Source organism: Dipodomys spectabilis, unplaced genomic scaffold, assembly GCF_019054845.1.
Source record: "Dipodomys spectabilis isolate Male_0828 unplaced genomic scaffold, ASM1905484v1 ptg000131l, whole genome shotgun sequence".
Classification (NCBI taxonomy): Eukaryota; Metazoa; Chordata; class Mammalia; order Rodentia; family Heteromyidae; genus Dipodomys; species Dipodomys spectabilis.
Genome location: NW_024870808.1, coordinates 1,926,941 through 1,953,791, shown reverse-complemented (window position 1 = coordinate 1,953,791; position 26,851 = coordinate 1,926,941). Strand labels below are relative to the sequence as shown.

The 26,851-nt window shown below is 40.3% G+C and overlaps 1 long non-coding RNA gene across 1 annotated transcript; it reads left to right on the top strand.

The window, feature by feature from the left end:
* The first annotated feature begins 3,713 nt into the window (after window positions 1-3,713).
* Window positions 3,714-25,874, top strand: LOC122116337. Its single transcript, XR_006148942.1, has 3 exons — window positions 3,714-4,154; window positions 15,489-15,492; window positions 25,864-25,874. It is a non-coding gene; the product is annotated as an uncharacterized LOC122116337 (long non-coding RNA).
* The last annotated feature ends 977 nt before the right edge of the window (window positions 25,875-26,851 follow it).

The following is a 26,851-nucleotide window of genomic DNA, read 5'->3' as shown; positions in this document are numbered from 1 at the left end:
TCTTTTTGATAAATGAGATAAATAAATACAAATAATTACTCAAAAAAAATGAACTTTACAACTTCGAGGGGGGAGGATTAGGTGGGGGACAGAGAGGATGGGAAGGGATGTGAAGGGTAAAAAAAGGAGGAGGCTACAATGCTTGATAAGAAATGTACTCACTATCTTGCCCATGTAATTGTAACCCCTCTGTACAGTATTTTCACAATAAAAAATAATAATAAAAAATAAAAAAATATTTTATGTTTATATACTTTATTAAATTTTATTATATTTTATTTATTAATTCATTTATTTTGCCAGGCACGGGGCTTGGACTTAGGTTGTAGCAACTCTGCCTCAGCCTCCATCACCCTAAGCTGGGATGGTGCAGCTTCTGGGACCACAGCCCATCCTAGGAATCAAGGCTTCAGGGGCTGACAGGAAAACAAATTGAAAACAGTACTGAAAAATAACCTCGAATTGCAGACAGTAGGAGGTTTCTCGGTTTTCCTTCCTTGCATGGTGACCACCCCGGGTCCAAATGACACCAGCTACAACCTGTAGGTCACCTGGCATTGCTGAAGGCTGGCAGGCTGGCAGCGAACCCACAGCCCAATCTGGACACCTAGGTGTTTGAATCCCTGTCATGGCACTTAGAAAGGGCTGGAGAGCCTAATAAACTAATGCCTGTTCATAGGAATACCAGAGGAATGTGATCATGTCATGGTTGGTTGAGTAGTTTGTCAATCAGTCTAACATAAAATTAAACCCAATATTTACAAGATGTCGATTGATTTTAATTTATAGTTTATTACGCATTAAAAGAATACGTGTGTGTGTGTGTGTGTGTGTGTGTGTGTGTTTTGTCGGTAGTGGGGCCTGAACTCTGGTCCTGGGAACTCTCCCTCAGCTTTTCAGCTCAGAGCTAATGCTGTACCATTTGAGACACAACACCATTCCTGGCTTTTTCTGATCATGTGGTGCTGAGGAATCAAACCCAGGGCTCATGCATGCAAGACAAGCACTCTCACAGTGAGCCACTTTCCCAGCCCCTAAAAGAATACTATTGATTAAATAGAATTCTCACTACATACCTGTGAATCACTAGGAAGTTAGTATATGTCATTGAATACTACTAGATAGACATCACTGGAAGTATCTAAATTTCTAAATATATATTTATTTTTATACCACCGTCTGCATAGAAAAGTATTGCTATTTTGGCCAAACCTGAGTCTCGATCCCAGGTCTTGGGATCCACCTGGCATCTGAATGTGATAGAGGCTGCCATGATGACACTCACCCATTCACGAATTGGACCTCCTAGGGCCTCAGTTCAGGCCCCAGCATTGCTAAAAATGTCTTCCTGGAGAAAGATTCCAAGTGTGATACCTGTTTTCCTTTTCTGTGCAAGTGCTGGGTGTCAGGTATGATGTATATAATATGTCTGCAAAGCTCCATGCTATGGAATAGATTTCAATGAATGTAATAAATGTTATAGGTGCACTCACAGTCAGTACATAATGGTACTGTACATAAATGGTAAGTAAATAAATAAATAATAAAATATAATGAATCATTTCAACAAACACGATATAAACTGAATATATGGATGTAAGTATAAATCATATAATAAACATGTCTATAAATGTTATGTTCTCCAGGACTGGGGCTTGAATTCAGTCCTAGGGAACAGGCCTGAATTCTTGTCTTCAATGGAGGAGATCTTTCTTTTCCTCCATCCCCCTCAGTGCATCAGCGTTACCCAGATCCCAAGATGCATCCCTGCCTGGCAAACAACAAAATGGCACAAAATTCAAGACAAGGAGCTTTAGTAATATTATTAATTAATTAATTTATTTTTTGCCATGCACGTGGCTTTAACTCAGGTCGTGGCAATTCTGCCTCAGTTTCCATCACACTAGGCTGGGATGGTGCAGCCTATGGACCCACAGCCCATCCTGGATCCTAGGCCTCGGGGACTAACAGGAAAACAAAATGAAAACACCACCAAAAAAAAAAGCATCAAACTACAGAAGGTCAGCAGTTTCTACTTTTCTTCCTTGCAAGGTGACCATCCTGAGTCTGAATGACATGGCTGCAACCTGTAGTTCACCTGGCATTGCTGAAGGCTGGCGGGCTGTCAGTGAAGCTGTAGGTCAGTGGACGCTAGGCCCTGAGTTTGAATCCTGATCATGCCACTTAAAAGGGGCTGGAGAGTCTAAAAAACTATTGCCTGTCCATAGGAACACCAGAGAAATGTGATCAATGTCATGGTTGGATAAGTAGTCCCTCAAAATGAGTCTAGCATAAAATTAGACCCAATAATCACAGGACACAGATTGATTTTAATTCATAGTTTATTATGCATTTAAAGAATATTATTGATTAAATGGAATCCTCACTAAATACATGAGAATCGGTAGGAACGTAGTATATGTCATTGAATACTAGATAGACACCTCTGGCAGTACCTAAATATCTAAATTTATATTTATGTACCACCATCGTCATAGAAAGTTACTGTGATTTTGGCCAAATTTAGGTATTTATATTTATTTATGTACCACCATCGTCACAGAAAGTTACTGCGATTTTAGCCAAACAGGGGCTTGATTCCAGGTCTTGGGATCGACTTGGCAGCTGAATGGACTAGAGGCTATGGTGCTGACACTCACACATTCAAGAATTGGGCCTCTCAGGCTTTCAGATCACGTCCCATCATGGCCAAAAATTTTTTCCTGGTGTAAGATTTCAAGTGTGACACCTTTTTTCCTTTTCTGTGCAAGTTCATAACATGTCTGCAAAGTTACATGCTATGGAATAGATTGGAATAAATGTAATAAATATTATGGGTGCACTCACAGTTCATAAAATAAATGCTAAATCAATAATAAAACATAATGAATCACTACAACAAACACAATATAGACTTAATATATAGATGTAAGTATAAATCGTATATTTGACATGTCTATAAATGTTATGAGGTGCTTGAATTGAGTCCTAGGGAAGAGTTTAGTTCATTCATGATTCTCATAGGAAATGATAGGCAAGACGTATGGCACAACAATAATTTTTAATTAAGAGTTCATGAAGTGTGACAATAAGAATCACATTCAGAAATTGGAGTACTGATCCAAGAATCAGTACTCACATGATGTAGAGCACATGGGCAGCAAAGATGGCGCTGATAGGGAGTTGAGTGGGCAGAGCCTGATTTGCTTTATGTTCAGTGCATAACTAGACCATGGAATCTTAGGTGCATGATAGGGTGTGACCTTGACAGTGATTGTTTCCTCTCTTCCTCCCCTCCCATGCCACCCACTCTTTTTTGCTTTAAAAATGGCTTGCTCTATGTTAATAAATGAGTTTTCCTGCTTGAGTTGACTCCCCGCTGCGTCTGATTGTCTCCTGGACTGAGGGAGGCTGGGGAACGGGCGAGCTGCCGCACTTAGCTTTCCTCGGACCCTGTCTGTCTTTCGTGTGATGGAAGAAGACCCAACATCTGGCTCCCAACATGGGGCATGAAAGGAAAAATACTGACAGAGGCTAAGCAGTCTGTCAGGGTAAGTGTAACCCTTAGTATGGGCAATGCTATCTCACAGAAGAAGGAAGAGGAGGCAACATTAGGCCTAGAAGGAGTAAAGGAGGACTTGGGAAGTGAGAAGGAAAAGGAATGGGTCAAATTTCACCTAGAACACACATGACAACCTAGAACACACATGTTGCATGACAACATCTACGAAGTGTCAATATCATGCTGCTGCTTCAAAGCCGAAATGGTGAGTGGATGTGAAGTGAAATTGGATTTGGCGGATTAAGCATACGATAAGAAATGTTGTTCCAATTATTACGTGTAGGCCATGGAAGCCTGTTGCTATGAAGAATGTTGAGCCGTACACGCTGTCTGAAATGGTAAATGAGGTTTCTGTGTATTCGGAGGCTTGTAAAACAGTAAAGTAAATTCCTAAAATAATAGTAATGAAAAGGGCTTGAATTATTGGGATTCGGTTACCTTCTATGAGGCTGTGATGGGCTCATGTAATTGATACTCCGGAGGCTAGAAGGACAGAGGTATTGAGTAATGGTACGTCTAGGGGGTTTAATGGAGTGATTCCAGTTGGTGGTCAGCATCCCCCTAGTTCGGGAGTGGGGGCTAGGCTGGAATGGTAAAATGCTCAGAAGAAGCATGCAAAGAAAAACACTTCTGAAATAATAAATAGGACTATACTGTAGCGAAGGCCTTTTTGAACTACAGGGGTGTGGTGGCCTTGAAATGTTCCTTCGCGAATTACGTCTCGTCATCATTGGAATATAGTAAGGACACTAGATAGGATACCCATGAGGAGGAGCGTGACGGATTGATAGTGGAATCATATTACTATTCCTGATGTTAGGAGGAGAGCTGATATAGCTCCAGTTAATGGTCAGGGGCTGGGGTTAACTATATGGAAGGCATGTGTTTGGTGTGTCATTAGGTGTTGTCATGTAGGTATAGGCTTACTAGTAGGGTAAAGACGTAGGCTTGAATAAGGGCTACTGCAAATTCTAGGATTGTTAGAAGTGTGAGGATAATGAATGCTGCCAGCGATCCGATTGGGCTAATAGAATAGATTGCTAAGGCAGCTCCTCCGATTAGGTGAATTAGGAGGTGGCCAGCTGTAATGTTGGCTGTTAGTCGTACGTCGAGGGCTATAGGTTGGATTAATAGGCTGATGGATTCGATGATGATAAGTATTGGGATTAATGGTAATGGAGTTCCTTGTGGTAGAAAGTGGGCTAGTGATGATTTAGTTTTGTATCGTAATCCTAGTAGGACAGTTCCTGCTCATAGCGGGATAGCTATTCCTAGATTTATGGAGAGTTGGGTAGTGGGAGTAAATGAATGAGGTAGGAGGCCTAGAAGGTTTGTGGAACCAATAAAGATGATAAGGGATGTAAGTAGGAGTGTTCAGGCGCGTCCTTTTAGGCTGTGCATGCTTATTATTTGCTTAATGATTGCGTTTATGAGTCATGATTGGAAAGTAGTGAGACGATTATTGATTAGTCGTTTTGGTTGTGGAAATAGGATGGATGGGAATATAATGATTGCAATAACGAGGGGTAGGTCTAAGAGTGTAGGGGTAGTGAAAGGGGTGAATAAATTTTCGTTCATTTTAGATCTCAAGGATTAGATGCTTTGGTGTATAGAAAATTTTTGGTCTGTGGTTGTGGGTGGAAAGTGAAGGTTTTAAATTTTAATTGGAAAATAATAGGGTAAGTGTGGTTCCTATAATGGTAACAAATCATGGTGATGTATCTAATTGTGGCATATCATTATGGGACAATTGGTGTCCTGTCTTTAACTTAAAAGGTTAATGCTTTAATAGCTTCATAATGGGGTCTAAAGTATTGTTGTTGATCATGATTCAAAATATTTAAGTGGGACTATTTCGACGACAATTGGTATGAAACTATGGTTGGAACCGCAGATCTCAGAGCATTGGCCATAGAATAGTCCTGGTCGTGTAGATGATAGGGTGGCTTGGTTTAGTCGTCCTGGGATAGCATCTGTTTTGATTCCTAGTGAGGGTACTGCTCACGAATGTAGTACATCTTCTGAGGAAACTAGTATGCGGATGGGTAGATCTATTGGGAGGACGACTCGGTTGTCTACTTCTAGGAGACGTAGTTCTCCAGGTTTAAGGTCAGATGTGGCGATTATGTAGGAGTCAAATATAAGGTCGTTGAAGTCGGTATATTCGTAGCTTCAGTATCATTGATGTCCTATGGTCTTTACTGTTAGTGCTGGGTCGTTGATTTCGTCTAATATATAAAGAATGCGAAGGGAGGGTAGAGCAATCATAACTAGGATAACGGCTGGAAGAATTGTTCAGATAGTTTCTACTTCTTGAGCATCCATAGTGCTAGTGTGGGTGAGTTTAGTGGTTAATATCAATGAAATGATATATAGGACTAGGGTGCTAATAAGAAATATGATTATGAGAGTATGGTCATGGAAGTCAGTTAATTCTTCTATGATTGGAGATGAAGCATCTTGAAGTCCTATTTGAAGGGGGTAAGCCATAGAGATATATAAGTATTAGGCTTATAATTTAACTTTGACAAAGTTATGTAATTAATTTTACTAATATCTCATTTTGAGAAAGACATATTGGATATGGGACTGGCTTGAAACCAGTTTTAGGGGGTTCAAATCCTTCCTTTCTTAGTTGGCCGGTTTTATATAGGCTGGTTCTTCGAAGGTGTGGAATGGTGGTGGACATCCATGGATTCATTCAAGGTTTGTTGATGTTATTTGCACTGTTGTTACTTCACGTTTTGATGCGAATGCTTCTCAGATTATGAAAATTATTAGGATTACGGCTGTTAGGGAAATAAATGAACCTATAGATGAAATTGTGTTTCATGTAGTGTAGGCGTCTGGATAGTCGGAGTATCGTCGTGGTATACCTGCTAGTCCTAGGAAATGTTGAGGGAAGAAGGTCATATTTACACCAATAAATATAATGGTGAAGTGTGTTTTAGCTCATATGTCACTTAGTGTATAGCCGGTAAATAGAGGGAATCAGTGAACGAAGCCTCCTATAATGGCAAATACAGCTCCTATAGAAAGAACGTAGTGGAAATGGGCTACTACGTAGTATGTATCGTGAAGTATGATGTCTAGGGATGAGTTTGATAGAACAATTCCGGTTAGTCCACCTACTGTGAATAGGAAAATGAATCCTAGTGCTCATAATATGGCTGGCGATCATTTAATATTTCCTCCGTGGAGAGTAGCTAGTCAGCTGAATACTTTCACTCCTGTTGGGATAGCAATAATTATTGTAGCAGATCTAAAGTAGGCTCGAGTATCTACGTCTATTCCTACTGTAAATATATGGTGTGCTCATACAATGAATCCTAGGAATCCAATAGATATTATGGCTCACACTATGCCTATATATCCGAAGGGTTCTTTTTTTCCTGAATAATATGTAACGATATGTGAGATTATTCCGAATCCGGGAAGAATGAGAATGTAGACTTCTGGATGGCCGAAAAATCAAAATAGGTGTTGGTAAAGTACTGGGTCTCCGCCTCCTGCAGGGTCGAAGAAAGTTGTGTTAAGATTACGATCTGTTAGAAGCATAGTAATTCCTGCAGCTAATACTGGAAGGGATAGCAGAAGAAGGACAGCTGTAATAAGGACAGATCAGACAAATAGGGGTGTCTGATATTGTGATATTGCGGGTGGTTTTATATTAATAATAGTAGTGATGAAGTTAATAGCTCTGAGGATAGATGATACTCCTGCTAAGTGAAGAGAGAAAATTGTCAGGTCGACAGAAGCTCCAGCATGTGCTAGATTTCCTGCTAAAGGTGGGTATACAGTTCATCCTGTTCCGGCTCCGGATTCAATTATGGAAGATGCTAATAGGAGAAGGAATGAAGGTGGTAAGAGTCAGAAGCTTATATTATTTATTCATGGAAAAGCCATGTCGGGTGCGCCGATTATTAGGGGGACTAGTCAGTTTCCGAACCCACCGATTATAATGGGTATTACTATAAAGAAAATTATTACAAATGCGTGGGCAGTAACAATTACATTGTAAGTTTGGTCGTCTCCTAATAGGGAACCAGGTTGACCTAGTTCTGCTCGAATTAGGATGCTTAGTCCTGTTCCTACTATTCCGGCTCAAGCACCGAAGATTATATAAAGGGTTCCGATGTCTTTGTGATTAGTTGAGAATAGTCAACGGTTAATGAACATAGGTAGAATGGCTGAGTAAGGCATTAGACTGTAAATCTAACTACAGAGGTTAATTCCTCTTTTTACCAGTGAAGTCCTGAGGTGCATCGCATGTTGAATTGCAAATTCAAAGGAGCAGCTTCAATCCTGCCGGGACTTCTCCCGCCTCCTTTCTTTTTTTAGGCGGGAGAAGTAGATTGAAGCCAGTTGATTAAGGTGTTTAGCTGTTAACTAAAGATATGTAGGTTAAAATCCTATCAATCTAGAAAGGATTTAGCTTAATTAAAGCTATTGATTTGCGTTCATTAGATGTAGATGGAAGGTCTGCAGTCCTTATGGTCAGAAATTAAGTTTATGGACTTACTTAGAGCTTTGAAGGCTCTTGGTCTAAATTAACCTAAATTTCTATATAATAGTTGTGATTATTGGTGTTAAAGGTAAATAGAAGGATGAAATAATTAATATTGTAGGGATTGTTGTTGGGGCTTTTTGGTTCAGATGGTGTCATTTGAATCTGGTATTGTTGGATAGTGGAAATAGGGTGAGGGAAGTTGAATAAATTAATCATATGTAAAAGAATAGGTTTAGAAGGGCTATTATTGCTATGGCTAGACTGGTTGTGATTATGTCATTGAAGATTATCTCTTGGATGATCAATCATTTTGGTAGGAAACCGGTGAGGGGAGGTAGACCTCCTAGGGATATTAAGCATAAGAGGGTTGCTAGGGTTATTAGGGGGTGTGAATTTCATGTTGAAGTAAGTGATGAGGTAGTTGTGATGGATAGGGAGTTTAGTGAGATGAAGAGGGTTGTAGTGAGGATAATATAGATGATTAGGTTGAGGATTATTGTAGAGGGGTTGTAGATTATTACTGCTATTATTCAGCCTATATGGGCGATTGATGAATATGCTATGATTTTTCATAGTTGGGTTTGGTTTAGGCCTCCTCAGCCTCCTAACAAGATTGATAGAATAGCTATGGGTAGGATTAGGTTTTTTTCTATGAATGGGGAGAGTTGGTAGAAGATTGAGATTGGAGCTAGCTTCTGTCAGGTTAACAGAATTAATCCGGATAGCAGGGGGATGCCTTGGGTAACTTCTGGGACTCACAGGTGGAATGGGGCTAGACCTAACTTTATTGCTAGGGCGATTAGTAACGTTAGGGATGTTAGTGGATTGGGTGGTTGTTGAATATCTCATTGTCCCGAGTGGTGAAAGTTGTTTGTAATAGCGAATATTAGGATTAGGGATGCAGTTGCTTGGGTTAAAAAGTATTTTGATGCAGCTTCGGTTGATCGTGGATTTTTATTGTTATGAGGGGAATTATAGATAATATGTTGATCTCTAGACCCACTCATGTGAGTATTCAGTGTGAGCTTGTTATTGCAATGGCAGTGCCTAGAATCATAGTGAATATAATTAGAATAAATGCAATGGTATTAATTAGTATGGGAAGGGTTGGAACCAATGTTTTCGGGGTATGGGCCCGATAGCTTAATTAGCTTACCTTACTAGGATTTGGTGTAATTGGTAGCACGGAGAAATTTGAATTCTCAGGTTAGGTTCGAGTCCTAAAGTTCTAGAAATAAGAGGACTTGAACCTCTATGTTTTACTCTATCAAAGTAGCTCTTTTGTCAGACATATTTCTATAATATTGGAGGGATGCTTGCTGTGGAGATTGGGATAGCAATATACCATATACATAGGGCTAGTGTTAGTGGTAAGAAATTTTTTCATAATAAATGTATTAGTTGGTCGTAACGGAAGCGTGGGTAGGATGCTCGAATTCATAGAAATATTGATGATAGGATTAGTGTTTTGACAGCGAAGTTGCATGAGTGAACACACATGCACCATGGAAGTCAAAACGAGGGGCAAAGTTAGTTCCTCTGATTCAGATGCCCCTGATGGTCATAGGTCCCCTTTTTATTCCCCCAATTGGAGGGGATGTATGGAACCCTATGCGATCTGTGAGAGATACCTGCTAGACGCGGACACCTACAAACCATCAACAGAGGGGCGGAGTGCTGGGGAAGTAACCTACTAGGAGGTCTACCCTGGAAGGGAAGGGCCACCTGAGAACATGGACCCTAGGCCACAGGATTTGCTTCCCCAAGCGTATCCGGTCAATCTGGCACCAGGAGCAAACAGGCCCTTGGAATGGTATCCATGGGAAGCTAAGGATCTTAAAGAGCTCTGCAACAAAGTGGTGGAAGATGGCCCAAACTCTCCTTGGGCCCAGAGCTTATTACAGGACATTGCTTACCACCCAGGTGTCCCTAAAGCCTGGCTGGATGTGGCTAAAGCCGTCCTCACCAGTTCTCAGTTTATTAAATGTGTGCTTTCTTTAAGGAGGAATGCAGAGGGCAAGTAGAAAATAATTGTCAGGTTCAATCCACGATACTTATTACTTATTCCATGTTAACAGGGACGGGGAAGGGTACTCCACTGGCGTCAAACAGGCAGAAATACCTGGCCCATACCATGACCAGGTGAGGCAAGCAGGACTGGCTGCGTGGTACAAACTGGATGATGGCCTACTGAGTCCTCCATAGCAGGAGTGAGGCAAAAACCTGGTGAGCCTCCAGCTGAGTTTGTAGACTGAGTCCAACAGAGCATTCACCACAAGCTGCCAGCAGGGAACCTCTGAGATCAGTTTGTAAAGCTACTAGTCTGGGAAGGGATGAATTCAGACCACTACATGGCCTGTGCGGGATTGAGAGAGCATTCACTGAGCAGATGGGTGGTGACCTCACAGGTTGTGGGGATGCAACAGCACCAGTCCCAATCACTAGCTTTACCTTTACAGGCTCAGACATCTGCAATGACTGAGGCTAATGCCCAGGGGCTGGCAGCCCAGGGCCGAGGAACCCCAAGATCATCGGGGAGAGGGACTTGCAGGGTGTAGGGGGTAATTTCCCACCCCCCCCCCCAGCCGTTTGGCGGGGGGATTGTTGTAAGCAGTCCTTCTTAAAGTGTCTCTCTTGCAAGTCCCTCTCTCTGATGATCAACCCAACAGGTGACCTGGACAGTGATCAGCGCTGACAATGCAGAAATCATCAATAGACCACAAGAGAAGATGTACCTTTAACCTGGAGGCCTGACCTTCATTTTGATTACCACCCTATGTCATTATGTATGGACCATTTAATATTTCTGTAGGAGCAACTTATTTTGTGTTACTTGCTCTAATTGTTCTTTTACTACTTGCTTGTACAACCACCTTTTGTTATGCTTTCCTGTAAACATGTCTAAAATCTGCTCCAGAACAACCCCCACCTCTGGACTCTGAAGTGGTAAAGACTGCTCTCCCATCCCTGGCTAATGCTAAAGGACTGCTAATGACATTGCTTGGCCTGGGAACGCTTTTGCTAATTGTTTTCTATGCCTTACTTGCTTTATACGTGCACTGCAAAACTCTTATGAGCTTAGCCAGCCAGTTACATAAGATCAAGCTCCAAGTGAATAAATTTCCCCCGATAGGGATCGCAGCCAGAGATGGATAAGAGGGGGTGTCAGTCTGGCCAACCTAAGACAGGGCCTTCAGCTTCGCTCTGAAGAAGTTCCCGATGACAGATCAGGCAGACAAGGCGATCCATCCAACCTAAGATAGGCGGGTTCGCTTCCTTAAACAAAGACAGGGGAGATGCTGGGAGCCATTTGGAGCTTAAAGTAAAGCTCAAAGTCATCTTGACCCCTGTGCTCACTTAAAGGCACGTACAAGGAACTGGCTTACTTAAAAGACACCAGGTGACCAGTATTGCTCTGCTATGTCTGCAATTGGTTTTAAATTTTCCTTATTTTTCTGCACTATAGTAGAATGGCAGTGTGGGCACCCACGAGGATGCACCATGCCGCATGTGTGGAATTCCCAATACCCAGGGTTCTCCCAGGTTCTGAAGAGGATGACCTTACGAGATACTGACTTTTATATATGCCCAGGAATTAATTGAACTGCTTTGGACATTTCTAACTGTCGTGGGATTGATGTTTATTATTGTCCTAGATGGGGATGTGAGGTAACTGGGACGGCCTCTTGGCTCATGCACAAGGGCCCTCCTTATCCTTGTCTGGTGAATCTCAACACCCAGACTTGCCTCAAACCCCCTGCATGGCCAATGCTATCCTTACCAATGGAATCCTTTTAAAATAACCTTTACAGCAGAGGGGAAAAGATAACTAACTTGGAGGTGGGTCTGCCATTAAAACAAAAAAGAGGGAATCTATAGAGCACATGGGCAGCAAAGATGACACTGAAGGGGAGTGGAGTGGGCAGAGCCCGATTTGCTTTACAGTAAGTAATCAGACCATGGAAGCTTAGGTGCATGATAGGGTGTGACCTTGACAGTGATTGGTTCCTCTTCCTCCCCTCCCATGCCACCCACTCTTTGTTGCTTTAAAAACGGCTTGCTCTGTGTTAATAAACGAGTTTCCCTGCTTGAGTTGACTCCCTGCTGCATCTGATTGTCTCCCAGGATGAGGGAGGCTGGGGAACGTGCGAGTGGCTGCACTTACCTTTCCTAGGACCCTGTCCATCTTTTGTGGGATGAATGAAGACCCGACAACATGGTAGGTGGGATTCTAACACAGCTAGCCACAACTCCTACTCTATCCAAATAGGTATTCAGCTTATGAATGGATGAATATTGTGCCCCACCCCCACTCCGGGGCTCAATCTCAAGTCCCGGGAACCCCCTAGCTCCTTAGTTGCTCACAGGCTGGTATCCTCACCTAGACCCTTTCGCCAATTGGGCCTGCTAAGCTCTGAGTTCAAATCCCAATACAGCCAAAAGATGAAACCTAATGTGAGAAGCCCATCGATCCACCTGTTTTCCTGTCCTGTGAATGTCCTGGGTCTCAGGGAGGATGGAGAATTCTAAATAGGCAACTCTATAACCATAGGAAAAATTTGTTATCTGTGTCAGCCCAGTTATGTCTGTCATCATACTCAATAAAACACAAATGCATCCATGACTAAGACACACAATAAAAAGAGTAACTACACTGAACTCATGATGCATTCCATACATATATGTAAATAGAGATCCTATGTGTAAAATAGGTGGGTACATTAATTTTTCCAGTGCTGGGGCTTCAATTCAGGACCTGTGACCTGGCCTGATATTGTAGTCTTCAAGGATGGTGAGCTTCCATTTCCCCCAGAGTGTTATAGATTTACCCAGAACTGAGTTGGAATCCCAGCTGTGGCAGAAAAATGGTGCGAGTTCTGAGCCAGGTTTTATTATTATTATTATTATTCCCAAGGAAAGGATTTGAACTCAGTTTGTGGTAACTCTGCCTCAGCTTCAATCACCTCAGGGTGGTGCGCTGCCATGGGCCCATTGCCGATCCTGGGATACTAGGCCCTGAAGTCTTGCAGGAAAACACACACACACACACACAAACACACACACACACACAGAGTATGATATATATATATATATATGTATGTATGTATATATATATATGTATATATATATATATATATATATATATATATATATATATATATATATATATATATATATGGAGAGAGAAAGAGAGAGAGAGAGAGGAAAGCCGCGGGATGAATTTTTACATTTTGTTCCTTTCCAAGGTGACCATCCTGGGTCTTAATAACATGCCTACAAAGAGTACTTCACCTTGCATTGGTGAAGGATAGTGGGCTATTGAGGAAGCCATAGGCCCATGCAGCAATGTAGGCCCTGAGTTCGAGTCCTGGTCCTGACACCTACCAATATGTGGAATTCCCAAGATACTCGTTCTTATGCATCGAAATACCAATGGAACGTGAGCAAACTCATGATTAAATGAGAAGTTTCTGAGTGCATCAATGTCTAGTCTAAAATTAGATGCAATGATACTAGGACGCTGATTGATCTTAATGAATAGTCTATTAAGCATGAAAAGAATCCTATTCCTTCAGTGGTGGCATAATAACTACCTAAGAGTTGGTAGGAAAGTAGTTGATATACTTGAATCCTAGGCAGATGTCTCTGGTACTCTATACAAATATATATTTATTGGTATACTACCAGCTGCCTATCCATGTATGGCTATTTTGTCCAGTGCTGTGGCTCAATTACATGGTCTGGGAACTGCCTGGCAGCTTCGTGGGCTAGAGGTTGCCATGTTGACACACCCATTCATGAATTGGGTCTGCTAGGCCCTGAGTTCAGGTCCCAGCACTGCCAACAACTGGATCGTGGAGTAAGAAGTGGAGTATAACACCTGTTTTCTTTTTCTCTGAGTGTCCTGGGTGTAATACATGAAGGAGAAAATGTATACAAATCTAGATATATGTGATATAATGTCATCAATATAATAAATGGAATGTCTGTTATCACAGTCAATAAAATAAGTGGTAAATAAATGAATAAAACAGAAATACAATAAATAACCACAACAAACAAGATATGGACTGAACATCTATAGGTAGGTACAAATCCTATCTTTACAATGTATATAAATAGTGTGTTTCCAAGGGCTGGGTCATGAATTCAGGCATAGGGAGCAGGCCTGACTTTCTTGTCCTCAAGCATGGTGAGCTTCCCTTTCATCCACAGTGCTGCAGAGTTACCCAGACCCTAAATTCAAATCCAAAGCCTTACAGATAAAACGGCAACAATTGCAAGCCAGGGAGTTTTTTTTGTTTTTGTTTTTTGGTTTTTTTTTTTTTTGCCAAGCAAGGTCTTGAACTCAAATCATGGCAACTCTGCCTCAGCTTCCATCACCCTAGGCTGGGGTGCAGCCACTGGAACAACAGACGATCCTGGGATCCTAGACCTCCAGGCCTTGCGGGGGGGGGGGGGGGGATGCACCGAAAATAAGTGGTGGGATGGTCTTTTTAGATTTTGCACCATGACCATCTGGGTCGGAATGACACAGCTCCAAAGGGTAATTCAACTTACATTGCTGAAGGCTGGTGGGCTATTGAGCTATTGGGCCATAGTCCTGCATGGCAATATAGGGCTAGAGTCGATTCCAAGTCATGTCACTTCTGGATGATGGGAGATCCTAAGAGACTCGTTCCAATTTATAAGAATAACGATGGAATGTTTTAAATGTCATAGTTAAATGAGTTGCTCGTGAATGATACTCGTATAAAATTAGACATCATGTTTCAGTCGTCTGGTTGATTTTATATAATATGAAACATTAAAAGAATACTCTTTTTTTTTTTTTGGTCGGTCGTGGGGCTTGAACTCTGGGCCTGGGCACTGTCCCTCAGCTCTTCAGCTCAAGGCGAGCGCTCTACCACTTGAGCTACAGCGCTACTTCTGGTTTTCTGGTGATTTATTGGAGATAGGAGTCTCACAGTCTTTCCTGCCCGGGGTTGGCTTTGAACTGTGATCATCAGATCTCAGCCTCCTGAGTAGCTAGGATTACAGGCGTGAGCCACCAGCGCCCGGCTAGAATACTCTTTCTTACAGGGATGCAATGATTTCAGGACACCGATTTTCTTAAGAGTTTATTTATTTATTTTTTATTGTGAAAATACTGTACAGAGGGGTTACAATTACACGGGAAAGATAATGAGTACATTTCTTATCAAGCATTGTAGCCTCTTCTTTTGTTTCCCCTTCCCTTTCATTCCCATCCTTCTCCTGTCTCCCAACTCAATCCTCCCCACCCCCCCTTCCCCACCTCACCCCCTCAACAAAGTTGTAAAATTAGTTTTCAACATAACGACTTGTACATCTCATTGAGGATGAAAACAATAACATTAATTACATGGAGGTATAATAATACCCAAGAATTGTTAGGAATGTAGTCTATATAACTGAATAATGGATAGACATCTCTGGCACTCTATAAAGATATATATTTATTAGCGTACTACCATCTGAGTGTCAATCTGTTCTTATTTTGTCAACCGCTGGGGCTCTATCTCAGGCCCTGGGAACTTCCTGTCAGCTCAATTTGCCCCAGGATGGCATGTTGACACTGACCCATTCATGAATTTGGTTCTGTAGGCCATGAGTTCAGATGCCAGAACTCCCAAACAATGAATCGTGGAGTAAAAAGCTGATGGTGACACATGTTTTCCTTTTCTGTGAAAGTCCTGGGTGTCACATTTGAAGTAGGATACATATGCACACCTATATCCTATGTAATCAACGTAATCAATGTTCTATGTGCCATAATAGACAATAAAATAAATAGTCAATACATGAACAAACAAAAAATAAAATGAATAAATATACTGAACTCAATATGTACATACATATGTCTGTAAATATAAATCATATATTTAAAATGTACGTGAATAGGATTGTATCTAGTGCAGAGGCTCGATTTCAGGCCTAAGGAACAGACTTGAATTTCTTGACTTCAAGGAGGCAAGCCTCTCCTTCCCACACAGTGAAACAGAGTTACCAAGAACATGAGTTCAAATCCCAGTCCTGGCAGAAAAATGGCATCTCTATGCAATATGACACCCAATTCTTAGGTATTTCATTCTGCCTCCATTTAATGAATGTGATTGTTTAAATGCTTAATAAAGTATTAACTAAAATCGATCAGTTTTGTATAATATAATTGTGTATAATTTTATACTGGAATCATTCAAGAACTGCCCATTAAATCATGACATACATCATATTCCATTGGTATTCATATGGATGAAATGAGTTTCTTAGGATCTCCTGCCATCTGGAAGTGGCAGGACCAAGATTCAAACTGTGGGCACCAGCTCCCACCACTTAAACCTGAGGATTGGGAACTCACTGGTCTGTCTAAGAACATCAGCAAGACCAATGATTAGCTAGGCACTACTGGCTGTCAGCAGTCCTCCTTGATACTTACAAGGCTGTGAAAGGAGGGTCATGTTCAAAGTCACCGTAGGCAGGAAAGTCCTTGAGACCACTGTCCAACTTAAGTGGCAACAAAGCCACAAGAAGAGACGTGTTGATGTTGGTATCATTTGTGGAGGGGAAGGGGAAAAACAAGTCGTTTAAATAAGGATACAGGTGGACCTGTTGCAACAATGAGAAGTACAAGTCTTTATGTCGAAAACGAACTTTACAACTTTGTTGGGAGTGGGCGGGGAGGATTGGGTGGGGGGGGGCGGGGGAGGATGGGAAGGGATGGGAATGGTAAACAAAAGAGGAGGCTACAATGCTTAATAAGAAATGTACTCATTATCTTGCCCATGTAATTGTAACCCCTCTGTACAGTATTTTCACAATAAAAAATAAATTAAAAAAAAAAAAAAAGAAGAGACGTGTGTCTCACACTAGCCTTGATCAAATGCAGCTCACAGACTGTGCCCAGATCCTGAGTTTAAGGTCCAAGACTGGCAACAAACAGACATACACAACAATTTGTGCAGCCATCCAGATAAAGCAGGTCACCCTTTTGTCCCCAACTGAATTGGACAGAGTTCCCTGGGAAAGGGTCTGGCGAAGCTGGTGTCATCTTTACTCCGCCCATGCTGCCTGCATCACAGGATTCCAGCCACAACCCCATTCTTTCATGGTTCTTTTTGACCAAATGGGATTCAAGAATGCTGGCCACGCCCACATTCCATGCTGCCCTGTAGCACCAGAATTCCCTCTGTTGGTTGACACCACTACTGGCCATTGAGGAAAGTAGAGGTAGCTGAGTGGTGAGCAAGAGATTCGAGGAAACTTTGGAATAGGTTAGGATATTGACGCCTAGTCACTGAGTGAGAGAAGAAAGGATTTCCCAGAGCCTGGGAATGTGGCCATCCCATCTTTCCCATCACAGCTCTCAGATGTCTGATACAACAAGATTCCGTGAGAGAGCTGAGGACAAGAACAACTACAAGAACACCAGCAGAAGAATACTCCCATCAGATCTGCAACATTCAACAAAACAAAGAACACGAAAAAGGGAGGGAAGCTCAAGACAAACATCATCTTATAAATATGATAGAAACAATTGAATAAAAGGAAAAAAAAACAAAAAAATTTGAATACTTATCTTGGGGTTCATTCCACTAATATCAACTTACCTGAACTTTTCTGCTTGACTCAGACATATACTAGATATTGCAAATAAGGGAAACTATGGGACCTATGTTTATTTGGGTCTGGCTTACTTCACATAATATAATTTTTTCCAAGTCTTTCCATTTTCTAACAAATGTGGCAATGTCATTCTTTCTGATGGAGGCATAAAATTCCATTGGGTATATATACCACGTTGTCTTGATCCATTCATCTACTGAGGGGCATCTGGGTTGGTTCCATAACTTAGCTATGGTAAAAAATGCTGCAATAAAAATAGTCGTGTTGGAAACTTTAGTTTGGTCTTGTTTGTGATCATTTGGGTAAATGCCCAAAAGTGGGATTGCCGGGTCATAAGGGAACTCTATGTGGAGTCTTTTGAGGAACCTCCATACTACTTTCCAAAGTGGTTGAACAAGTTTACACTCCCACCAACAATGAAGTAAGGTTCCCTTCTCTCCGTATTCCCTCCAGCAGCTGTTGTTATTAGAATTTTTGTTTATAACCATTTTAACTGGAATGAGGTGGTATATCATTGTTGTTTTGATTTGCATTTCTTTTATGGCTAGAGAGCTTGAGCATATTTTCATGTGTCTATTGGCCATCCTTCTTTCTCTTCAGAGAAGTTTCTCTTTAAGTCTTTAGCACAGTTATTTATTGGGCAATTGTTTGTTTGAAGATTTGTTTTGTGGGGATTTAAAATTTTAAGTTCCAGGTATATTTTAGATATGAGACCCTTGTCTGTTGTATGGCTAGTGAAAAATCTTCTCCCAATCCGTGGGCTTTCTATTGATTTTGCTAGCTTTATCCTTTGCCATGCAGAAGCTCTGAAATTTCATGCAATGTCAATTTTCCACCCTTTCTTTCATTTGTTGTGTTTGTGGGTCTCTATTAAAAAAATTTCGGCCTGCACCAAGGAGGCTTAGGGTTTCTCCTACTCCATTCTATAATGTTTTCAGAGTATCTGCTTTGACTCTGAGGTCTTTGATCCATTTATAGTTGATTCTGGTGCAAGTTGATATATAAGGATCTAGCTTTAGTTTTCCACAAGTAGTTAACCAATTTTGCCAGCACAATTTACTGAAGAGACTGTCTTTCTTCCATTCTATTTTTGTTAGCTCTCTTATTGAAAATTAGATGGCTACATGTCTTTAGGTTCATTTCTGGGTTTTCAAGTCTATTCAATTGGTCCTGCAGTCTGCTCTTGTGCCAGTACCACTGTTCTTTCTGTTAAAGATTGTTATTGTTATTCGGGGTCTTTTATTGTTCTATATCAATTTTTGGATTGAGTCTTCTATTTCCCTGAAGAATGAAATTGGAATATTGATAGGTATCACATTGAATTTGTAGATAGCCTTGGGAAGTATTGCCATTTTCACGATGTTGATTTTTCCAATCCAGGAGCATCGGAGTTTTTGCCACATTCTAAGTTCTGTTTTGATTTCGTTTTTCAGGTTTTTAAAGTTTTCATCATAGATGTCCTTCACTTGTTTGGTTAATTCCTAGGTATTTTATTTTTTGTGGAGCTATTACGAATGGAGTTGCTTTCCTGATTTCAGCTACCCTTTTCTCATTGTTGGCATATAGAAAAGCCATTGATTTTTGAAGGCTAATTTTATACCCTGATACTTTACGAAAGTTTTGAATCACCTTGAAGAATTTGAGAGCAGAATCCATGGGATTCTTTAAATGCAAGATCATGTCATCTGCAAAGAGGGAAAGTTTTACTTTCTTTTTCCCTATTTGGAACCCCTTGATGTTTGTATCTTTTATTATTGCTGTCGTTAAGCATTCCAATACTGGATTGAAGAGCAATGAAGTGAGTAGGCATCCTTGTCTCGTTCCTGAGTTTAGAGGACATGGCGTTAATTTTTCAACATTGAGCATAATACTGGCTAGAGGTTTTAATATACAGTCTTTATTTTATTGAGGAAGGTTCCATGGATTCCTAGTCTTTGCAGAACCTTCATCACAAAGGGGTGTTGGATCTTGTCAAATGTTTTCTCTGCATCTATTGAGATAACGATGTGGTTCTTATTCTTGCTCTTGTTGATGTGATGAATTATGTTATTTGATTTGTGGATTTCGAACCAGCATTTCATCCCTGAAATGAATCCTGTTTGATTGTGGCATATGATTTTTTGGATGAATTGTTGAAGTTGATTGGCCAAAATTTTGTTGAGAAGTTTTGCATCAATGTTCATCAAAGAAGTGGGTCTATAGTTCTCTTTCTTTGATGAGTCCCTGCCTGATTTTTGGATGAGGGTTATTATAGCTTCATAGGATGAATTTGGTAGTGAACTTTCTCTTTCAATTCCATTTAAAATTTGAAAGAGTATTGGTGTGTGTTCTGCTTTGAATTCCTTGTAGAACTCTGCTGTAAAACCATGCGGTCCTGGGCTTTTCTTAGATGGGAGGTCTCATTGCTGTTTCTATTTCAATGCTTGATATGCACTAGTTAAGATGGTTTAACTCATCTTGATTTAGTTTTGGCATGTTGATATTTGCTAGGAAAAGGTCCATTTCTGCCAAGTTCTCAGACATATTAGCATAAATGTTTGAGAAGTATTCCCTTATGATGTTCTGAATCTTGTTTGTTTCTGTGGTGATATTTCCATTCTCATCTCTGAGTTTATTTATTAGGGTGTATTCTCTTCTTTTTCTGATAAGATTTGCTGGGGGTCTATTTATTTTGTTGATTTTTTAGAAGAATCATCTCTTTGTTTTGTTGATTCTTTCTATTTTTTATTCTAATTCATTTAATTCTGATTTAATTTTAATTATTTCTTTCCTTCTACAAGATTGGGGTTCATCTTGCTCTTTTTCAAGGAGGCTCAGCTGTCTCATTAAATTGTTAGTTTCGGATCTTTCGAATTTATTGATGTAAGAACTCAAAGATATAACTTGCCTGTGAGTACTGCCTTTGCTGTGTCCCAGAGGAGCTAGTAGTTTGTGTGCTCATTTATGTTGAATACCTTGAGCACATGAATTTCGTTTTTAATCTCTTCCATGACCTACTGGTGGTTCAACAGTGTGTTGTTCATCCTCCATATGTTACAGGACTTTCTTTGGTGGCTTTTGATGTTGAGTTCTAATTTTTTTCCCTTGTGATCTGAGAGAATGCAAGGTTTTACTACAGTGTTCCTGAATTTGGAAAAGTTTGCTTTGGGACCTAAAATGTAGTCTATTTTGGAAAATGTTCCATGTGCTGCTGTGAAGAACGTGTATTCTGATGATGCTGGGTGAAATATTTGGTAGGTGTCTGTTAAATGTAGTTGCTCTATGCAGTTGTTTATATCTCCGGTTTCTCTGTTGAGTTTTTGCCAAGTTGATCTATCTAGTGGGGATAGTCGTGTATTAAAGTCCCTGACAATTAATGTATTTGGATCTAAATGAGATTTGAGAGAAAGTAGTGTTTTTTGCATAAATTTGGATGATCCATTGTTTGGCGAATAGAGATTTAGAGTTGTAATAACCTCCTGAAGTAGAGATCCCTTAATTAGTATTGAGAGACCTTCTTTATCTCCTCTAACTAATTTTAATTTGAAGTCTATTTTATCTGATATTCGTATTGCAACTCCTGCCTGTTTATAGGGAGCTGTTTGCTTGGTAGATTTTGTTCCAGCCTTTCACATTCAAAATGTGTTGTTTTTATGGACAAGGTGGGATTCCTGAAGGCAATAGGTAGAAGGATCTTCCTTTTTAATCCAACTAGTCTACGTCGCTTAATTGGAGAGTTAAGCCCATTAATGTAAAGAGATAGGACTTAGAGGTATTTGGGAGTTCCTGCCATTTTATTCACCTTCTTTAAGGCTGCCACAACTGAGTACTTCCTATGGTTCTTGGATTCTCACCTTGGGTGCGGTTTCTTGGTGTTTATTGTGGTCTTGTAGGTTTTCTATGTGTAGGACATCTTTAGGTGTCTTTGTAGAGCTGGTTTGGTGGAGATATATTGTTTCAATTTTTCTTTACTATGGAAGTTTTTTATTTGACCTTCGGATATGAAGGAGAGTTTAACTGTGTACAGTATTCTTGGTTGATAGTTGCTTGTCTTTAGGGGATGGTATACATCATTCCAGGCTTTTCTTGCTTTAATTTTCTCTGCTGAGAAATCTGAGGTGATTCTCATTGGTTTCCCTTTATAGGTTATTGATCTTTTCTCCTTGACAGCTTTAAAGATTTTTTTCTTGGTCTGAATTGATCCTGTGCGGATAATAATTTGACGGTAGGATGTCCTGTTCTGGTCTGGTCTATTTGGAGTTCTAAAAGCTTCTTGTATTTGAATAGCCCTGTCTTTTTACATGTTTGGGAAGTTCTCTGCTAGGATCTTGTTAAACAAATTTCCTAGACCATTAACTTCTGTCTCTAGGTGTTCCTCTACACCCATTATCCTCAGATTAGGCCTTCTGATGGTGTTTTCCAAATAGATTTGAGGAGATATATCATATTTCTAGGATTTGTCTTGGATGGTTTTATGTTCTTTCTCTATAATATCTAGGCTGTATTCAATCCCTGAGATTCGATCTTCTGCATGGTCTAACCTACTGTCAAGACTTTCTACTTCGTTTTTTATTATTTCTTCTAATTGGTTGACTTTGATGACTTCAAATTCTTTGTTGGAACTTTGTTCTAGATCTTGTAAGAACTTCTTTACTTCCTTACTTTGGTGCTCAGTGTTTATTCTCAAATCACTTAGTTGATTGGTTATGGTTTCCTAGGACTCGCATTCCTTCTGTTGTTTTCGAATGAGCATTCCCTTTGCCATCTCACTGATTTCTTTCAGCTCTCTGTTTCTGTATTCCACTAATGCCTCCATTGATCTTTGTCCGTTCTCATCCCGATCTCTCAGTTCCTGTATTTCTCTTTGATTAGCATCCCCACGTTTACACATTTCCTGAATTTCTCTTTGAGTGTCCTCAGCCTATTCACGCCATTCCTGACTTTCTCTTTGTCTGTGCTCAGCCAGCTCACGTAATTGCTGTCTATCTCTTTGACTGATCTCAACCTGCTCACACAATTCCTTTATTTCTCTTTGAGTGTTCTCAATCTGCTCATGAAATTCCTGTATCAATCTTTGAGTAGCTTCCTCAAGCTAATGCTTCTCCTGTATTGATCTTTGGTTTGCCTCCTCTTTCTCCCTATCATGCTCACATTGAGACTTTTGCAGGTTTTAACTATTTTCATTTACCATGTTTACCTGTAGTGTTTGTAGAGCTTTTTGAGAACTCTCCTCTGGATTACTCATTATCTCTTTTCTCCCCTGATTGTCATGAATGGGAGTTGAGAACCCCTGGCTTGACATTTTTCTTGTGTTTTTCCGGCTTGTTCTGCCCATTTGGGATGAGAATAACACGTTTTTTGCTAGAACACGATTTTAAGGTAAGCATAAACCAAAGTCCGTAGTTGCACAGTCAAAAGTCTGCAGATACAATCTGGTTCAAGAGATACAATCTATTGAACATCAAACAACTATGCCTTTATGGCCTAAGAACAGCAAAGGAGAATTTGGCAACCAGAAATTATTAGGTTTAGGTAAAATTTGGGGAACAATAGGATTGGAGGGATGTGGGAAAGTGAGGGAGAGTGGAATTAACCGTTTCCTCATCTCAAAGAGGGAAATTGATTGGAGAGAATGATAGCAGCTACAGAAAAAATAGTAAGAAAAAAAAGAAAAAGGAAAAAAGACAAGAAAAAATGGAAAAACACAAATTTAATATTAAAAAATGAAACCCTTAAAAACTGTGAGTTTGAAGAAGTAGTATTCAGAGAAGAATGGGGATGGGATGAAAGGAGGGGAGGCATAGAAAAGAGACATGAAAAACGAAAAATAAAGATGTTTTAAAATATTATATGGGTATAAATAGGTAATACTGCTATTAAAGAATTTATCTCTAAGAGGTTTTGAATTGAGTAATAAATTTCTGGATTAAGTATGTACACAATGTAGGATAAGATCTAATAATCGATGACGGGTATATTTGAGGTTGACCACAACAGAAATTAAGTCATGCAGAAACGAATAAAAGAGAAGTGAAAAGAATGAGAACAGAAAGGAAGAAAGAAAGAAAGAAAGAAAGAAAGAAAGAAAGAAAGAAAGAAAGAAAGAAAGAAAGAAAGAAAGAAAGAAAGAAAGAAAGAAAGAAAGAAAAAAAGAAAGAAAGGGAACAAAAGTTCAGTAGAGATTAAAAAATAAGCACACACACATATTCACCTAAAATAAAAATTATATGAGGAAGAAAACAATAAACAATAAAAACAAAAATTAAAAAAACAAAAAATTAAAAATAACGTACAAAAACAAAAAGAAAGTTCTTTCATTTTTTTTTTTGTGGGCTGGGGGATAGGAAGATTCTGTATTTCCCTTGTGTCAGTAACCAGACTCTTGGTGGAGTCCCTGGTCGGCTTGTGGTGTTTGGTTTTCCTGTGGCTTGATTTGTTACTTAAGGCAGTTTGTTTGGGCAAGCCGAAAAATGCTCTGCTTTGTGATCCTCCTTTCAGGCTAGTTCAGTGGGAGAGGGATCTGTTCTGAGTATTGCAAAAGAGGGAGATGTCTGTTTTCTCTTGTTTGGAGATGCTTTGATGAGGTTAGGTTCTGGGTAGAGTTGAGGCCTTTCAGCAAACAGTAGCTTTTCCCTGAGGGGCTAGCTTCTGAGACACTCACAGAGCACAGCCTGCAGCCTTTCTCAGAGTTTATGTTTACTGAATTTCAATAGAATGTCTAAGCTGCTTTAGGGAGGCACAGGCTCTGGCTCTGTTTACCCAGTGAAGAAAGCCACTCCCAGGGGGCAGATTTACTCTGCCTGGGGTGGGTGACTTTTTCCTGGGTGGAGTTGAACCTGGCAGGTCTGGCCAGGTTCATGTGACCTGCCAAATAGCTGTCTTGTTTTCTCCCAAGGCCTGAATTGGAACTGGCAACTCAGCCAAGCCTTTGTCAGTATCAAAGATGGAGATCTCCAGTAATGGGGTGGGGCATGAATGCCTTCCCTCCTCTGATCCCTAAGAAGGAGTGAGGATGTCAGGCTTCTACTCCACGCTGCCGGAGTCTTGGTTCCTGGGTCGTCTCTGGTCTGTGATCTGCAGTGTGAAGATATCTGCTCCTTGTCAGTTCTTGCTGGTGTTGTGTAGAATCAGCTTGCCCGCTGCATCTGGTGCCTTTGTCCCAGACCCTCTGTGTTGCAGGTATGACGGCTACGGGCACCGCCGCTGCTGCTGCCACAAGGCAAAGAGACACATCTGAGCACTTGCCAGGAGCGGCAAGTGCTCAGATCTGTCTCTTTGCCTTGATTTTCCCTCTCTGGCAAAACTCTCTGTACTGTGATGGCACACTTGGTGTAATTCTCTGGCCTAGTACTGTTCACTGGAACACTAAAACTGCTTTTTTATGCTAGAGCTTGTTTAGCCTCCAGCTTCTTCTCCGCCATCTTCCTGACCTTATCTTGAGGCTTATTTTATATTCCTGACATTTTTTCTACAGTTGTAGTTAATTTTTCATGATGGGCTAAGTGTATTATATTGGATATATGAAAGTAAACTGAATGCTTATCCCATTAATCCTTTGCCACTTGTCTAATACCAATATAAATTATCCATGTGTTTGATTTAATGAAAAAAACAACAGATATAAGCAAGATAAACCAGTCTGTTGTAGACAAGTATTTTCACCTTTATTTTGAAAGTTGGTCCTTTTTATCACTACAGAATATTCTTGAGAAAATGTGCTCCAGGCTCTACAACTGAAGAATATTATGGTTTGATCTATTATAAGAGAAGGAAGGAAGGGGAACCTTCCTTCCAAATGTTTGATTCCAGGAATGTGATATGCTTTATGGTGCCTGCTTGGAAATGAACAATTTTCACAGTCAACCTTGGAACGCCAACTTGATAGACAACTTCTGTAAGTGGTTACAAAGCATTATTGATGGCTTTGCAAGGATGCCTGATTGCCTCATTGTGGGACAATTAAAACAGGAATTTAGTAAGCTGCTCTTTGTATCTTTAGAAAAACCCATCGACTCTAGGCCAGGGGATCACAGGGGCCAAGACAAACTACTACCTTGAATAGTAATCCTAGACCTCTAAAACAAAACACACACACACACACATGCACACACACACACACACACACACACACACACACACACACACACACTAACAAATACACAAAAAGCACTCCAGTAAGCACAGCCAGGCAGGGTTACTATCACAGCCTAAATGAAATCAGGCAAAAAACAGAAGCTGAGAGTCATTTAGCTGATAACTAAAATATTTTTTATGAGGCAAACTCAAATGTGACTCCAGAGAGAGAGTAAGAAAGACTGATCAGAGACACTAAAATTGGTCACACAAAGATTGGAAAGTAGAATGCCTTGTAGAACAAATAAATCATAGAAAGCCTTTGCATGTAATAACAAGACAGCAGATCAAATTCCAGAAATGCACATTTTCTTAGTAGTCAGCTTAATCAACTATCAATACAAATCTTTGAATTCTTAAATATTTGACCATATGTGGGAGAAGGCTGAAGAGAAAGAAAATGTCATCATTCTCTTAGGAGGTCCAATATCACATTAATAAGTAATCTAGCAGAGATTTGTAATAAAAAGAAAACACAATTCTTCCAAATGAGGGTTTTATTTCTTTTGATGTAAAAGTTCTTAAATTAGGTGCTAGCAATTACCATACAATTGATCCAGTCCCTCAGCTGAGTTGATATTGACTGCAGTATTCCCACATGAAGGAAAAGAGAAAATTTACAAATGTCTGATGAAATGAGTTAAAGGTGAAGTGTTCTAATAATAGTATCTGTGGTTTAGATACAGGTGAAGAGGGCGATTTTCTTTTCTAATAATCCCCCATTTTTACCTGGTGCCAGTGGCTCACAGCTATAATCCTAGCTACTCAGGAAGCTGAGATCTGAGGACTTCATTTCAAAGACAGCCTGGGCAAGAAAGCCCTGAAACTCTTATTTCCATTTAACCCCCAGAAAACCAGAAGAGGCACTTTCACTCAAGAGGTAGAGCACTCACCTTGAGTTGAAGAGTTCAGGGACAGTTCCCAAGCCCAGACTTCAAGCACCTCGAACAACAACAACAAATCCTCATTTCATGGACTGCCTACATCTTCTCCTAACATTCAACAAAGGAGCCATTTTATCC